Source organism: Zalophus californianus, chromosome 10, assembly GCF_009762305.2.
Source record: "Zalophus californianus isolate mZalCal1 chromosome 10, mZalCal1.pri.v2, whole genome shotgun sequence".
In the NCBI taxonomy this organism is placed as follows: domain Eukaryota; kingdom Metazoa; phylum Chordata; class Mammalia; order Carnivora; family Otariidae; genus Zalophus; species Zalophus californianus.
Genome location: NC_045604.1, coordinates 84,955,421 through 84,971,792, shown reverse-complemented (window position 1 = coordinate 84,971,792; position 16,372 = coordinate 84,955,421).

The window sequence follows — 16,372 nt, the reverse complement described above, 5'->3', positions numbered from 1 at the left end:
TGTTCAAGGTTGCACAGTGAGGAGGTGATAGACTTCACGACTGGAACTCAGATTTCCTTAAATTTAAAATATGTGCTCCTTTTTCTATGCCACACAACCTCCCTTGCAGGACCCAATGAGGCTCTGCAATGACAACTAAAAACCTACCTCAGAATCACAGCAAGACCTATGCACGTGTATTTGTACGTGTGTGCGCATGTCTGTGTGTATGTGTGTGTGTGCCACTAATTAACTGTGGCAAGGCTAAATGATCAAAAACAAAAAACAAAAAACAAACCACTCTTCCTGAGACATCCTGAAGCTCCTTTCACCCTCAACAGAAACTCAGAAGAGTCACAGAACCTAGGAGACCCAAAGGAGATTTACAGATGATCTAATCCTACCCCCTTTGTGATCAGAGTGCCCTGAACCAGGAATCAAGAGATCCATATTTCAGGCTGACTTCTGCTGATGTGTGAGTTTAAGAATGCCACTTAACTTCCCTCAGGTCATCTGTAAATTAAGCTAATAACATCCCCTCCGCTACACTTAATGGTCTGTGACTCTGTCATTGACAGGCTGTGGCTGTCAAACCTTCTGGCCCCAGCATGGCCCTCTCTTGTCCAGCCTGGAGCTGTCTCAAGGCAGATTCCCATTGATAAACTTATCTCAAAACCCTCGGTTGTTCAGAACCCAGGAGAGCGCCTCTCTGGTTCTGAAATGCCAGGCAGGGAGGCAGCTCCAAACTCAAGAGATGGCTTGGGAGCAAACTCTTCCTCCCTTGTTCCTTCAAGCACTTTCTGAAGAGCCTGGTGTGCCAGACCTTTTGTCAGCCTTTTTTTGCTCTTTGGGAACTCAGTGGAACTGGTTACCTTGTCAAGTGTTCCCCTCTGGTTGCAGTTTCTCAGGTGGAAAAGTAGCACTTAGGGCCTTGTCCTCAAAATATCTGTGGCTGTGTTGCTCCTGCTGATGGTGACAGTCATGTGATCGTGATGAAAAAAGCAATGTCACTTTGTAGCCACATAGTGCTTTTGCTGTATTTGATTGGTGCATAATACACACATCATGCACATATCCCATGTACACAACTTGATGAATTTTAACAAAGTGAACACATGCAACCAGTACCCAGTTTGAGAAATACAACAGTACCCACTCCCCAAGAAGACCCCTTCCTGCCCCTCCAGTTACAACCCTTCCCAAAGGCAACCACTATCCCAGCTACTAGCACCACAGAGTCATTTTGTCTTTTCTTGAATTTTATATAAGAGGACTCATATAGTATCTTTTGAGCCTGACTTCTTTTTTTAACTTTATTTTTTTAATTCAATTAATTAACATATAACGTATTATTAGTTTCAGAGGTAGAGGTCAGTGATTCATCAGTCAAGCCTGACTTCTTATGTTCAATATCTTTGTGAACTTGACCCATGTTGTTGTGTTTAATTACAGTTTGCTGATTCTAACTGCTGACGTTAGTCTATCGGAAGAATATGATCTAATTTATTGATCCTTTCTACTGTTGATGGGCATATGGGTTGTTTCCAGTATTCAGCTATTGTGAGGCATCCTGCTTTCTTGTATACGCCTTTCAGTGAGCACAGGCCCCCATTTCTGGTGCTGTGTATATTCAGCTTTAGTAGATACCGTCAGGTGATTTTCCAAGGTGGTTGTACTTCAACCAGACATGTTTTTAACATTTCAAGATACTTTAGCCTCCAGTATCTAGTCTCTATTGACTCAACTTCTTTTGGCTCTTTGAATACTCCTTCAGGGACTTCGCACATGCTATTTTCGTGCTGTCATAATCTCTGCCCCACTGAAGGATGGGTAAGCGCTTATCCTTTGGTCCTCAAGGCAGATATTGGCTTCTTTCAAGCAGGCCCTGCACCTCTTATACTCAACACTTTACACGTAACATCTAGCCCATGCCTGGTAAATGGTTAGCACTAAACAGATGTTAGCTAACGTTGTTGTTGCAAGAGATAGTCTTTAAGTTTCTCTTTCCAAAGTTCTGTGATTGTGGAAAGTCAGATTTCCTGACTCTTATCCTAGCGTGCTGATCCGTATGTGCCCGCAAAGCTTCTAAATCCTCCACAGGGGGAGAAGTAGTTACCAGGCCGGGTTTCCCCAGGCTCCCACAGTGAGCACCTGTCTGAGGTCGTACTGTCCCTGTTCTCTACTGAATGGCCAACAGAGGGCACTGTGGGAACATGTCTGCAGAAGGAAGGAGGAGGTGTTGGTCGGAATGAGAAAGAGCCGGAGGGGAACTTGATTCTGAAGACCCAAACCTTCATTTTACAGATGAGCAAACAGATGCTTAGACAGAAGACGTGACTTGCCCAAGGTCACCCAGCTACTGTGTGGCAGGCAGAGATGACTCTTAGCCCCTTGGCATTCTCCACTCTGCGGGGGAGTCACCAAGCACTGAATGAGACAGCTGTCCGAGGGTGCTGTAGCTTTGAGCCGGCCAAGGCCTGTTTGCCAAGCCCCTCACTTCCCCAAATTGCCTTCCTTCCTCCTATTCCATGAGAGAAAGGATCTAGATTTTGGAGGTGGGACAAAGCATGCTGCTCCTTTGTTTCCACAATGACCTTGAAGGGAGCATCTTACTTTTCTTAATAATAACTACTGATTATTGGGCACTTTCTAGGTGCCAAATATGCTGTGTGCATTGCATGCACTACAAGATTTAATCCTCAAGCCAGGGTGGTGTGAGGGTTCAATGTTTCCCTGACTTCTGAGAGTCCTTTCCTGATCACTCCATTGAGAGAGACCTCTCTCCACCCATTTCCTCTCTATGGTATTACCCACTTTATTTAATAGCTCTTAACAATTATGTTTATAATAACTCTGCTTATTTACTTGTCTACTTACTTATTGTCTGCTTCAACTCCTCCACTCCTTCCAGGAGACCCAGAACCCAGTGAAAGAAGGATTCTGGAGCTTGACAGGTCTGGGTTCAAGGCCCAGCTGGTCCATTTACTTGCATTAGTCACTTAAACTCTGTTTCTCCCTTTGCAAAATAGGGATTCACGCAAAAAAAAAAAAAAATAGGGATTCATGCATGTATTTTACAAGTATACAGAGGACTGTGCCAGTCTTCTCCTCTTCAACATTGTCACCATGTGGTCATCCATCCTATATTTGATTACTCTCAGTGATGAGAAACTCACTACTAAGCAGCACAGAGAAGGCAGCACATCTGAGCATTCCAAGCTTGGTCAGTCATAAGTTATATGCCTTTCGAAAAATCCAAACTTTCCTGAGCCTCAATTTCTTATTCTGTAAAGTGGAGATGGTGATAATACCCATCTCACAGGGTTCCTATTGTTAATCTTAAAAATAAAAGTTATTTTACCAGCAAAAATGGGTTTACTTGGGAATAGCAGAAAATTGCAATTTGGGACATGGAAACTACAGCAAAACCATAGACAAGTCCAACAAACAAAGGAGAGGAAACATTATTTTATGGAGAAGAAGGAGGAATTTGGGAGGGGTTGTTCTGAAGGAAAATACCTTGGAGAAAAGCAGGAGTTCAAGGTGATGATGGTTTCTCAGTGGTTGAGTTGCAGCGGTAGTCAGTCTCTGGTAGGACATGTACTTCTTTTCCTGTTGGGGCTTGCGATTGATGACTCTTTCCTATTGAGAATTGTTCTGTTGGGATCTGTAATTGACAATTCTTGGTGTAACTGACATTGAGTGGTATGGCTCCCTCTTCTAGCTTCCCACTATACTTCACGGAGGTTTCCCCATATTAATTTTCACAGTATGAAGACGGAATGAAATTGCATATGACTGAAGGGGCTCACATAGGGTAGGTGCTTACTAAATGTTAGTTTCCCCACCCTGTTCCTTAGAAAGGGAAAATGACTCTAAAAAGCACATTTTTTTTCACATTTGATGAAACCTGAAGTAGTTACGTGTTTTATAAGTTGATGGCATGTCACAGCTTTCTTTTACTCTTGGTGATACATAAAAAATGGTGTGTTTTATAACCAAAGTCATCTCGGAGTCAAAGATATGACAGTAGGTGCCAGGGACAACATTCAAATTCAGGTTTGCCCGACTCTCAAAGGCCATTTTATAGGACTCGTTTCTGGGAAGAAGAGTCAGGTCATGGGAGAAGCATGTGAGAAGGGAACAGAGAGTGGGAGTCAGGGAGTATGTTCCAACCAAGACTTGTCTAAACACAGCTGCCTTCACTGCCCAGCTGGTAACTGAATTTGGAAATGTTTTACCATGCAGGTCTGTCTGCATAAGACTCTCATAAACACCGGTGAATCGGCTCCTCAACAACCCCAGCCCAGCCCCAGCCAAGCCAACCAAGCAAAAACTTAAAAACTGCTAAGGGTTATATTAATATGCTGTGTTTATGTGCCTGAGGCAAGGAGGAGAATCTGGGACTGGATTAAATAAAGATGTTCATCATCTGCTCCTGTCAATAGATAAGTCTGCAGATTGTACGTCTGGCCGTTTGAAAAGGCATAGCATTTATTGAGTTTCTACTAAATTCAAGGCATTGGGCTAGGAATTCTGACAAAGGCAAACAAATTAGCTCTTCATCACAACCTTATGAGGTAGTTATTATTACTAATGGAGCTCATTTACAGACAAGGGAAGTATAGTCAAGTTTAAGAAATGTGTCCAACCGAACATGGGAGCAGCCAATTATATAAGGCAATTAATAACAAAAGCAAAGAAACACATTGACAACAATACAATAATAGCGGGAGACTTTAACACCCCCCTCACTGAAATGGACAGATCATCTAAGCAAAAGATCAACAAGGAAATAAAGGCTTTAAATGACACACTGGATCAAATGGACTTCACAGACATATTCAGAACATTCCATCCCAAAGCAACGGAATACACTTTCTTCTCTAGTGCCCATGGAACATTCTCCAGAATTGATCACATCCTAGGTCACAAATCAGGTCTCAACCGGTACCAAAAGATTGGGATCATTCCCTGCATATTTTCAGACCACCATGCTTTGAAACTAGAACTCAATCTCAAGAGGAAAGTCGGAAAGAACTCAAATACATGGAGGCTAAAGAGCATCCTACTAAAGAATGAATGGGTCAACCAGGAAATTAAAGAAGAATTTAAAAAATTCATGGAAACCAATGAAAATGAAAACACAACTGTCCAAAATCTTTGGGATACAGCAAAGGCAGTCCTGAGAGGAAAGTATACAGCAATACAAGCCTTTCTCAAGAAACAAGAAAGGTCTCAAATACACAACCTAACCCTACACCTAAAGGAGCTGGAGAAAGAACAGCAAATAAAGCCTAAACCCAGCAGGAGAAGAGAAATCATAAAGATCAGAGCAGAAATCAATGAAATAGAAACCAAAGGAACAGTAGAACAGATCAACGAAACTAGGAGCTGGTTCTTTGAAAGAATTAACAAGATTGATAAACCCCTGGCCAGACTGAACAAAAAGAAAAGAGAAATGACCCAAATCAACAAAATCATGAATGAAAGAGGAGAGATCACAACCAACACCAAAGAAATACAAACAATGATAAGAACATATTATGAGCAACTCTATGCCAGCAAATTAGATAACCTGGAAGAAATGGGGACATTCCTAGAGATGTATCCACTACCAAAATTGAACCAGGATGAAATAGAAAACGTGAACAGACCTATAATCACGAAGGAAATTGAAGCAGTCATCAAAAATCTCCCAAGAAACAAAAGCCCAGGGCCAGATGGCTTCCCAGGGGAATTCAGTGAATTCTGAATTTAAATTCAGACATTTAAAGAAGAATTAATACCTATTCTCCTGAAACTGTTCCAAAAAATAGAAATGGAAGGAAAACTTCCGAACTCATTTTATGAGGCCAGCATTACCTTGATCCCAAAACCAGACAAAGACCCCATCAAAAAGGAGAATTACAGACCAATATCCTTGATGAACATGGATGCAAAAATTCTCACCAAAATACTAGCCAATAGGATCCAACAGTACATTAAAAGGATTATTCACCACGACCAAGTGGGATTTATCCCTGGGCTGCAAGGCTGGTTCAACATCCGCAAATCAATCAACGTGATACAATACATTAACAAAAGAAAGAACAAGAATCATATGATCCTCTCAATAGATGCAGAAAAAGCATTTGACAAAGTACAGCATCCTTTCTTGATCAAAACTCTTCAGAGTATAGGGATAGAGGGTACATACCTCAATATCATAAAAGCCATCTACGAAAAACCTACAGCAAATATCATTCTCAATGGGGAAAAGCTGAGAGCTTTTCCCCTAAGTTCAGGAACGCGGCAGGGATGTCCACTCTCACCACTGCTATTCAACATAGTATTGGAAGTCCTAGCCACAGCAATCAGACAACAAAAAGAAATCAAAGGCATCCAAATCGGCAAAGAGGAAGTCAAACTCTCACTCTTTGCAGATGATATGATACTTTATGTGGAAAACCCAAAAGACTCCACCCCAAAACTGCTAGAACTCATACAGAAATTCAGTCAAGTAGCAGGCTATAAAATCAATGCACAGAAATCAGTGGCATTCCCATACACCAACAACAAGACAGAAGAGAGACAAATCAAGGAGTCGATCCCATTCACAATTACACCCAAAACCATAAGATACCTAGAAATAAATTTAACCAAAGAGGCAAAGGATCTGTACTCAGAAAACTATAAAATACTCATGAAAGAAATTGAAGAAGACACAAAGAAATGGAAAAACGTTCCATGCTCATGGATTGGGAGAATCAACATTGTGAAGATGTCAATGCTACCTAGAGCAATCTACACATTCAATGCAATCCCCATCAAAATACCATCCACTTTTTTCAAAGAAATGGAACAAATAATCCTAAAATTTGTATGGAACCAGAAGAGACCCAGAATAGCCAGAGGAATCTTGAAAAAGAAAAGCAAAGCTGGCGGCATCACAATTCCGGACTTCCAGCTCTATTACAAAGCTGTCATCATCAAGACAGTATGGTACTGGCACAAAAACAGACACATAGATCAATGGAACAGAATCGAGAGCCTAGAAATGAACCCTCAACTCTATGGTCAACTTATCTTTGACAAAGCAGGAAAGAATGTCCAATGGCAAAGAGACAGTCTCTTCAACAAATGGTGTTGGGAAAATTGGACAGCCACATGCAGAAGAATGAAACTGGACCATTTCCTTACACCACACACAAAAATAGACTCCAAATGGTTGAAAGACGTAAACGTGAGACAGGAGTCCATCAAAATCCTAAAGGAGAACACAGGTAGCAACCTCTTCGACCTCAGCCGCAGCAACTTCTTCCTAGAAACATCGCCAAAGGCACGGGAAGCCAGGGCAAAAATGAACTATTGGGATTTCATCAAGATAAAAAGCTTTTGCACAGCAAAAGAAACAGTCCACAAAACCAAAAGACAACCGACAGAATGGGAGTAAATATTTGCAAATGACATATCAGATAAAGGGCTAGTATCCAAAATCTATAAAGAACTTATCAAACTCAACACCCAAAGAACAAATAATCCAATCAAGAAATGGGCAGAAAACATGAACAGACATTTTTCCAAAGAAGACATCCAAATGGCCAACAGGCACATGAAAAAGTGCTCAACATCGCTCGGCATCAGGGAAATCCAAATCAAAACCTCAATGAGATACCACCTCACACCAGTCAGAATGGCTAAAATTAACAAGTCAGGGAACGACAGATGTTGGCGGGGATGTGGAGAAAGGGGAACCCTCCTACACTGTTGGTGGGAATGCAAGCTGGTGCAACCACTCTGGAAAACAGTATGGAGGTTCCTCAAACAGTTGAAATTAGAGCTACCATTCGATCCAGCAATTGCACTACTGGGTATTTACCCCAAAGATACAAATGTAGGGACCCGAAGGGGTACGTGCACCCCAATGTTTATAGCAGCAATGTCCACAATAGCCAAACTGTGGAAAGAGCCAAGATGTCCATCGACAGATGAATGGATAAAGAAGCTGTGGTATATATACACAATGGAATATTATGCAGCCATCAAAAGGAATGAGATCTTGCCATTTGCAATGACGTGGACAGAACTGGAGGGTGTTATGCTGAGTGAAATAAGTCAATCAGAGAAAGACATGTATCATATGACCTCACTGATATGAGGAATTCTTAATCTCAGGAACAAACTGAGTGTTACTGGAGTGGTTGGGGGTGGGAGGGATGGGGTGGCTGGGTGATAGACATTGGGGAGGGTATGTGCTACGGTGAGTGCTGTGAATTGTGCAAGACTGTTGAATCACAGATCTGTACTTCTGAAACAAATAACGCAACATATTTTAAGAAAAAAGAAAAAGAAGAAGATAGCAGGAGGGGAAGAATGAAGGGGAGTAAGTCAGAGGGGGAGACGAACCAAGAGAGATGATGGACTCTGAAAAACAAACTGAGGGTTCTAGAGGGGAGGGGGTGGGGGGATGGGTTAGCCTGGTGATGGGTATTAAAGAGGGCACATTCTGCATGGAGCACTGGGTGTTATGAACAAACAATGAATCATTGAACACTACACCAAAACAAATGATGTAATATATGGTGATTAACATAACAATAAAAAATTTTAAAAAAAAAGAAATGTGTCCAAGATCACATAGCTAGAAAGAGGTAGAGCAGGGATTGGAACCCAGGGTTACTTAGGGCCTGGAACTTCAAGGAAATTGGCAGAAATTATAATTATAAACAGTGAACGAGCTATCATCCCTCCTCTTGGCTCCCAGTAATCTCCAAATTCTGATGTTCTCTCTGCAACATGTATCTTGTATTTAACAACAACAACAAAAAAAACTTGACAAAGGGATGTGAACCCCAATATACAAGCATTAATTCACTTCACACTCTTCTGAAAACAGGCCGCTTTGTTGGGTAGACTTTGTAGCAGAATGTACCAGCTGGACCTGCTTGGCCCAAGTTCTTCACAACTTAGTGCCCAGTTACCAAATCTAAAGGAGGATGACAGCCCTTCATTTGTCAGAGAGAAGAGCCTGATAAGATGCTCTGAGGTCCGGGACCAATGGTCAAAGGAGAACACACTGGCATTGTCCCACCTGTGGAGCCATGACTTTGGGCACATGGTTTTCTAGACCCAAATGGAACACAAATGAAAGCAGAGGAAATTGGAAGATTTGAGCCCAGGAGGTCAGGTTCCAGAGTCCACACTCAACCACTGTTGTATGCCTTTCTGATCCTTGTGGCTTCTATCCCCTCAAGTTTCTCTGCTCCGCTAACTATGCGCCAGTCACTGAACTTGGGCCTCAGCCACTTTATTCCAGGACCTTGCAAGCTCAGCGCTATTTACCACTTTAAAGTTAAACCAACTGGGCTCAGAGAGGCTGAATTACCTACACACAGCTGAGCAGCTTGAAACAAGTCTGACTCCCAAACCCAAGCTTATTCCACTACCGTATACCTTCTACCTACTGGAGCAAGGGGAAAGTAGAGGGACAGTCTTGGCAATGAGTGACAAGGTACTTAGGAACAGGAAGTAAGTCACTGGGGCAACCATTCCAGGAGCTTTGGTTTAATGGGAGAAAAATACAGATTTCTAGCTGACCCAATACAACACCTGATATCAGCACATTCCAAGGTTACCCCTGGGATGCAATTCCCAGGTCCGAGTCCCTTGGAAGCCAGGGAACACATCGTCTCACCCTGAAAGTCCGTCTGCAGAGCTGAATGAAAGAACTAAGAGCAGATCTTACTAACAAACATGAACAGTGTCTATCATGTTGCAGGGACTGATCTAAGTATTGTAGCAATAGTAAGTCCTTGAGCCCTCACAAGGTAGATACAATTGTAGTCTCCTGTAAGATGGGAAACTAAGTCACAAAGACATAACTTGCCAGGTCACATGGCTAGCAGACAGTAGAGGTAGGATTTGAATCCAGGCAGTTGGGTTACAGAATGTGCATCCTTGACCATTATGCTATACTGTTTATCTGAACCCATCTGTTTTTGGCCCCATGGTTTCTCTGCTCCCAGAGCCTTGGCATCCTAGTTTGAAGGGTTTGTTTGATGCCTAAAGCAGAGATAGCCAGTCCTGCTCTCATTGATAGCCGCTGGAGTCCAGCCAATAAATTACCAATGGGCTGTCAGCAAGGAGGCCTCAAACTCATGCAGAATGACCCTATAGGATAAAGTCATAGGAAAGCTGAATCTGTTCTGGATGTGTCTACTTCCTAGTATCCTCTGGGATTTTTGTCTATTCCCAAGCTAAATTCCAAGGCTGTCAACTTCCCCTTATCTTGCTGTTGCCCTCAAGTGTGTTTATTTCACTGTGGCCCAGAGAAGTCCTCACCCTTGGCAACCAGAGTTATGAATCACACTGTGGCTTTTCACCTTCCATTGGCACTAGGCAAACAGATCACCTCTGGTAAGAGTCTCTTCCCACACCTCTTGGAACTCACTGCTATTATGGCCTGTGCTGAACTGTGATGATTTGTTTGTATGTCTCTACCCTTCTAACTTGCAAACTCTGAAAGGGAATAAACCATCTTATTCACCCAACACATCTAGCATAGAATCTGGCACTTAAAGACACTTTATAAATGTTTCTTGATTGGGTAGGTGGATGGATGAATGGATGGATAGGTGCACGGATGGGTGGATGGGACGGATAGGTGGCTGGCTGGCTGGATGGATGGGGGGATGGATGGATGGAGGGATGGAGGGATGGATGGATAGATAAGTGGATTGATGCATGGGTGGATGAGTGGGTGGCTAGGTAAATATACCAGATAACTCTCAATGAGACCAGTTTTCATTACCACCCCCATCCAAGCCCTGTTCAGCTCCTATTCAGACAGATGCAATAGCCTTCTAAAGGGCTCTTCACCTCCACCCTGCCCCCCTCAAATCTCTATTCATACAGCATCTAGAGGTTCTGTAACGATGCAGATTTGATTTTATCAGCCTTGTCCCACCTCTGCCTAAAACATACCAATGACTTCCCACTGTCCTTAGAATAAAATCCAAATTCCTTCCCAGAGCCTACATGGGGCTGCAACTGTGGTATCTACTGACCACTCCATCCTCATTCCATGTCAGCCTCCTCCTCACTGATGACATTTGGACACCATGGCTATCTTTCATTTCCTAGAATGAGCCCAGCTCTTTTCTGCCTTAGGGCCTGTGTCTGAACTTGCTGTTCTCTGTGTCTGGAACGCACTTCCTCTGACTTTTTGCATAACTGACTCCTTCTCCTGGTCTCAGCTTCAAAATAAAGTCTTGGGGAGATTTTCTCTGCCTCCTCCATCTAAATTATACCCTCACATCTTCTTTATAGCACTCATGTAGTAATTTACTTTCATTAGAGCACTTTATTGCACATTTGTAGCATTATTTGTTAATGTCTGTCTTCTAGCCAAACTGTAAGCTCTAAGAGGGCAAGAAGAGCAGGGAGAGCACACCTGTCTTAGTCACAGCTGTTTCCTTAGTACTTAGTAGATAGCAGGTACTCAAAAATATTTGTAATAGGTATCTGCATGAATGGATGGACAGGCTGAAATAGATTCTGACATTTCCTAAAAGTGAGGACACCTGGAGTACTGCATGAGAGTAATGTCTAGGCCTCTTTCACTTTCCCTGAATACCACTAGTAAATAAGTTTAGGTATAGAGTCATGAAATCTGACAACCTTGGAGATGAGTGGGATCTCTGATCATTAAGTCCAACTTCATTTTTTTTAAGATTTTTAAAATTTATTTATTCATGAGAAACAGACAGAGAGAGAGAAAGAGGCAGAGGGAGAAGCAGGATCCCCTCTGAGCAGGGAGCCCGATGCGGGACCCGATCCCAGGACCCTAGGATCATGACCTGAGCTGAAGGCAGACGCTTAACCATCTGAGCCACCCAGGCGCCCAAGTCCAGCTTCATTTTATATTTGCTGAGATGGAGGCCAAGAGTGGAAATCACTTGCCCAGGATAACTGTGTTAGGGACTGCTACTTATCTGCACAATAGACATTTTCTTCTTCATCTTTACGAGCAGAACCCAGATTTTGTTGGTGATGATTATTAACACAGTTTTTAAAAAGACAAAAACAAAACTTTATTTCCCAGCTTCCCTTTTAGGGAGGGATGTCATGTGACTGGGTTCTGGACAATGAAATGTAAGTAGAAGTTGTTAGGTATGGCTTCTAGAAAATCTTCCTAAAAGAAGGTTTGACTTAGGCGTACCCTTTGCCTTTTCCCCCTTTCTTCTTCTGGAACACAAACATGAAGGCCCAGAGCTGAGGTGGATATTTTGTGTTCATGAGGCTATCTCACAAATTAAAGAGAAGAGAGCAGAAAGTTAGGAGTCTGGAATATTGATGACATCCAGGACCTACCATATTAACCCTGGATTACCTACCTCTGCATTTTATGTCACATGAGACCAAAACGAACCCCTATTTTGTATAAGTCATTGTTATTTGGGTTTTTCATTATAAGCAGCCAACTCAGTCCGTAGCAGATATGGTCACTAATGGAGCTAGTTGCACACCCAGGATTTGAAGCTGGAGATCCTGACGCCATACCGACTACCTCTTTCATGTAAGCCAGTACCACAATGAACATGGTGATGTAAATGCTGTCCTGGAGATACTGCTGTGATATAGCCCTTCTCAAACTGCGGTCTCCAGACCAGCAATATCAGCATCGCCTGGGAACTTGTTAGAAATACAAATTCTCAGGCCCTACCCAGACCTGCTAACTCGGAAACTCTGGGATGAGGCCCAGCAATCTGTATGTCTGTATGTTCACAAGCCTACCAAATGATTTTACTGCATGCTTAAGTTTGAGAACCATACTGAGATAATACTGTAGTGTCACCTAAGGGAAGCACAAATAAAGCATGTCATTTCTGAAGCGTGAGGAGGCAGATTCTATGGGACGCAGAGATGTGGAAGTCACTCATAGGGCAAAAAGAAGGGAGCTCTCCCCAAGTTCAAGCACACATGGGCTCCCACAGATAGAAAAAAAAATTATATTTGCATTTTTATTCACTTGCTACTCAAATCAGCAGAGTAGCTGCTGGGAGCTACTAGGAGTCTGTTGGAAGTGCAGAATCTCAGGGCCCATCCCAGACCTACCGAATCAGAATCTGCATTTTAATAAGACCCCTTCTGTGGTGGTTCATACATATGTTCAAACTTGAGTGCCCATCTCAGTGAAGACTGGGGCTAGGGACAAGGCAGCCCAGGTCCTGATCCCTAGAAACACAGGTTGGAGATATTTGTAGGAAGATGGCATCCATGCCTGGTGCCACAAGAGATGGGGTCACAAAGCTGACAATCAGAGTAGCAGCCCAAATGGCATCTATTACCCACCCACCCACCCACCCCATCCTCTCCATCTTGCTATCTCCGATTTTCCCCTTAACACCTTCTTCTCCGTCCTCAGCATAGTGGTTAAGAAGGCCCTGGAGTCAGATCTGCCTTAATTCAACTTTACAACTTTTTTAAACAAGTTATTTAACCTCTCTGAGCCTTGGTACCAACTTCATAGAGTTGTCATGGAAATTAGATGAGTTAATACTTCTAAAACACATAGACCAGAACTTTGCAATCCTGGATTCATATCTGCATCACCAAAGGAGCTGATGGGTGGGCCACCCCAGACCGATTAAGTAAGAATCTCTGGGGATAGGGCCAGCATTCATATTAAAACAGATCAAATACAAACCTCTGCAGGGTTTTTTTTAAATGTGCAGCCAGGAGGGAGAACCACTGACCTAAAGCAATGCCAGGCACAGAGTAAATACTCCATAAAGACTGCTATTGCTATTCACACTGTGCATCCTTCCTCATACACACTAGTCTGCCTCATGCCTTCGCTCCAGATGAATCCTTTGCCTTAGATCACTTGCCCCTCCTGGATTGCCTGGCAAACAGCTATTCCTCTGAGATTCTGCAAGAGCCTCACCACCTTCATGTAGCCTTTTCTGATTCCTCCAAGGAATAAAAATACCGACATTGCCCTTTTATGGAGGATTTAACTATCCTGGGCATTCTGCTGGGTCGTCTGTACATTTTCTTTTTTGATCTTCACAACAGTTCTGTAAGGTAGGTTCTATTCAAAGCCCCACTGTATAGATGAGGAGATGAGGATCCAGGAAAGTACAGTGATGTGTTTAAGACCACTTAGCTGGTACCCTGGGCAGGTGATATTTGCACTCAGACTTAGTGGCTCCAGAGCCTGGGCTCAAACCCCTATACCACGCTGCTGGTGCATGACTATCTCCTGCTACAGCCTCTTAAGCCTTTCAAGGACAAAGATTGTGTGTAATTTATCATCGTACTTATAACACCTGGGACATGTTAGGCACATAACAAATGATTTAATTAATTAACTGTCAGGGTAGGGTGTGATAGACATCCACCACCTACTGTGTGCCAGGCAATCTGATTGCCACTTTCCTAATATTGGGTGCAAGAAAGGATAAAGTTCAAACCCAAGAACCCTGGTTTCAGTCTCACTGGGACCAAAGACTGCCCACAGGACTCCCGGGCTGGTGACCTTTGGTGAGTTACAGGATCTTTCTAAGCTTTAGCTCTTCATTTGTAAATGGGGACAATAAATGTGGCTATTTCACAGGATTGAGTGACACACATACGGTGCCTATACATAGTATCTGGTACATAGCCAGGGCTCAGTAAATGTGTGCTGCTATTGGTCTCATTTTATCCTCCCGACAACCTGTTGAGGTGGCTACTGTTACCACACTGTTATTTTCTCTTTTAGCTGAAGAAACGGAATCTCCCAGCAGTTGCAAAGCTAGTAAGCGGCAGAGTAGGGACTAGAACCCAGGATGGTCCAAGAGGAAGTCTGAGCTCTTTTCTCTCCAGGTTCTCTCAGGCAGACAGAGTGGTTTAGTGATCTTGCCTGCTCCCCTGGAGAAGGCTGCCTACTGGGGAGCAGTGGGGAGAACAGCCTGCTGGAAGGAAGAGGCTGCCTCAAGCATTCAGGCTCAGAGGGAGAGTCCATCCTTTCCCATTCCCTGCATCTCTCTGTGTGCCCAGGAGAGAGGTGGCCCTAAGGCCCGAGGGGTGATGGCTGGTGGGCAGAGTGCAGGGAGAGGAGAGATGGGGAGGGGAGGTGGAAGGGTGGTAGAGGATGATGGAGGGGAGAGGGGTGGTGGCAGCACAAGATAACTGTCCAGAGCAGACAGAAAGGTGACTAGGAGAGTTGGGGGCAGGGAACTGGGGGGCTGAGGAGAGGGAAGAATAGCCTGGAAAGGGGAGGGGGCTGAGAAGGTCTCCTCATAGTGGTGAGCTGATCTCTCCCTGAGTGGAAGAGCTGTTGCCATGACAACGCCCAGAGCCAGATCGATGCTTGGCATTCGATGGAGCTCTCAGTCACTGCCATCTCCCTCCCCCTCTGTCTCCCCTGAAGTGGGGAGCATGTGAGGGAGTGTGTGGGGGGGAGGGGGGATCATCCCTCCTTGGATGTCATGAGCCTCCTGGAGTCACGACATGGGTCCCCAGAGCCCCCAACCTAGTACCAGAGAATGGGCCTGGTGGGGGATAGGAGGAGATCCTTCCACCTCCCTCCCAGTTCCTTTGAAGATGGGGCAAGGAGGGAGGACGGGGTTCCCCTGAAAGCTGGAGGAACCTCTTGGCCGCTATCACGGGGACTCAAGGGTACAGAAGCCTAGTGTCACCTTTTTCCCTCAAATCATACAGAGAGGCCTGTAGAGGGGATCACAAGGCATGGGTTAAATTCCTTTCTAGGCCTCCGCTTCATCATGTGGAAAGTGCCAGCAGGGAAGAGATTTTTCTCTGAGAGGTTCCTTCCAGCTCTAAAAAGCAACGACTTTTTTTTCCTGTTAGCTTTATGAGGCCGGGTCACCCTTCTGATATGACTATAGAACCCCCATGGAATGTCTTCCTGCTTCAATGTTGGTCTCCCCAGTGGCCAGTTAAGGAGATCTGAAAGGCCACTAGAGGGTCCACTTTTTTGAGCTTCTTGTAAAGAAGCAAACACCACAGGGCAGGAGGGTGTGTTGGCATATTACCAGGCTACAGGCTAGAGGCTCTGGAGCTCTCACACCTTGAGTGGAATGCTGAACCTGCCAGTGACTGACTCATTGATGCTGGCAAGTTACACAGCTTCTCTGAGACTTAGTTTCCTCCTCCGAAATATAGGGTTTGGGGGAATATTAACACAGGGGCAGGTACTGCTACTTCAGGCATTAAACGAGATGATAGAAATGAAAGTACATTTAAAAAGTAGCAATCATTATATAGATATTTTAAATTATCATCAGTCACACCTGAGTGACTCTGCCCATCAGCCCTGATAGAAAAGAGGGCTTCGGGGCGCCTGGGTGGCTCAGTCGTTAAGCGTCTGCCTTTGGCTCAGGTCATGATCCCAGGGTCCTGGGAT